Source organism: Sinocyclocheilus grahami, unplaced genomic scaffold (assembly GCF_001515645.1).
Source record: "Sinocyclocheilus grahami isolate Dianchi unplaced genomic scaffold, SAMN03320097.WGS_v1.1 scaffold2734.1, whole genome shotgun sequence".
In the NCBI taxonomy this organism is placed as follows: domain Eukaryota; kingdom Metazoa; phylum Chordata; class Actinopteri; order Cypriniformes; family Cyprinidae; genus Sinocyclocheilus; species Sinocyclocheilus grahami.
The window spans coordinates 21,432-23,329 of NW_015507912.1; the positions used below are offsets into that span (position 1 = coordinate 21,432).

Genomic DNA, 1,898 nt, shown 5'->3' on the forward strand with positions numbered 1-1,898 from the left:
TTTATCTGGGATAACTTATGTCTGCATAATTTTTAGATACTTTTTTATCTGTAAACTGCTGTCGTCTTCTTTCTGTGTATATATTGTGATATATCAACAGATTATGAACCCAGGAGAGCATGACATTTTTTTTCCTTGATCCTCTACACGGCCAAACATTCAGTCAGGAAAAATACATGCTCATCTACAGGTTTTATAGTGCACTGTTCGGAGTTCAGAGATTGTGGTCGTTCTTAACCACATTTAGTTAAAATTGTGGTCGTTCCTAACCACATTTTAATAAAACTGTGGCTGTTATTAACTACATGTAGGTTTATCAGCTAGTGACTTGTTCATCTGACTTTTATTTTTAGTAGGCTTATTTAAATGGTTTTGGAGTTAGGATCAAATTATTTTTACAGATCACTTTTATTTATTTTTTTTGTAAACTGTCAATGAAAATGGTCATATAATACTCATGGGAAGTTCAGGTTCTGCCCCACATTTCAGTTCTCTTGTATTGTTTTGTCTCTTATAACTGTTTAAGTTATGTTCTTTGTTTTGTCTTTGTCATCTCAGAAACGTTGCACAAATCTTGTCTCCTGGGCCTTGGCATGAATACTGTTAACGATATTACGGTACCAATAATCATTAAAATGAATAACTGTAGAAGCATTGGAAATTGTTTTACTTTTTCAAGGTAGTTTGACTACAAGGATGTGTTGCTTACTAGATGTTTATCCAGTATATGTATCTTAGCAAATATATTTGTAATGTTTACCATTTCAGTATTCACTGAGCTTTGTGACAGCAGGGGCCTTTGATTTTTACAGAGGTAAGTGAAATATGCAATGGCAAACACCCATATTATTAAAAGGTAATTTATTTTTATTTTAGCCTGACGTGCCTTGCATCAGGAGGTGGTGGTGTCTGCTGCTTTTGGAGAATTTCCCCTTGAGGTTTGTTTTCTTTTTTCATGATCACATTATACAAACCATTGAAGCTTCAATGATCAAAAACTTAGCTTTTCCTTGGAGTTTGAGAGAACGTTTTATTTACATAATTTAAAAATTGCATTACACATACCTGTCTGTACTACTTTTTATTGCAGGTCTGATGAAGAAAGACGGGCAACAAAAAGACAAATGAGGCATACTGAAAAGAATGTATGAATGTATGAGACATTAATTTTTTCCTTCTCTTACCATATATAGACTGACTTATATTCTTTGCTATCATTTTAGGCACAAAAGCACAAAAGGACTGCAGGGTTGCAACTTTTGGGTGTAAGATTTATTTTGTGCTGGAATACTGTAATATTCCATTCAAGCAGATAGATTAATCCTTTTATAAATACTTTCCAGTTACCCATGGAGGTCTTGGAGATGATACTCCTTGAAGTAGTGCTACAGGATGGAGATGCTGCCTACATGAATCTGTCTCTTACTTGCAGTTGCTTTAGTGCAATTGTAAACAAGGCCCTGTTCAGACAGAAGGCCTTCACACTATGCATGGCTTGACGGTAAGTGTGTTAAGGTTTAAATGTGTGCAATGAAGTATGCATAAGGCCTCATGAGTATAAGGTTGGCTTTAAGTAATCTTGCTTTTTCTAAAGCACTGTCACGGCTAACAATCTTAGATGTGCATATGAAAGAGTTCTGTTTTGTGTGTTTTTGGCTACAGGTGTTGTGAACTGGGGAAAATGGAGTGAAACATCAAAGGCTGAATTGCGGGTGCCTTTTGAAATAAAAGCGTGTAAAATATGTAAAACAGTGTTCAAATCCTGCTCAGGTTTTTACGGTAATGGGAAGCGTGGTTGCCTGAGAGGATTCTACGACAGCATAGAGGACCCAGACTGCTGTTTCACGTGCCGGTAAAGTGTATAAAGAAGGAAGGTTTAATGATTAAAGGAGATTAAG

The 1,898-nt window shown here is 35.7% G+C and overlaps 1 long non-coding RNA gene across 1 annotated transcript; it reads left to right on the forward strand.

Annotated features, from left to right (window-relative positions):
- The first annotated feature begins 785 nt into the window (after positions 1-785).
- LOC107575577 (uncharacterized) lies at positions 786-1,149 on the forward strand. The gene is made up of 3 exons (XR_001607901.1): positions 786-814; positions 877-938; positions 1,091-1,149. It is a non-coding gene; the product is annotated as an uncharacterized lncRNA (long non-coding RNA).
- The last annotated feature ends 749 nt before the right edge of the window (positions 1,150-1,898 follow it).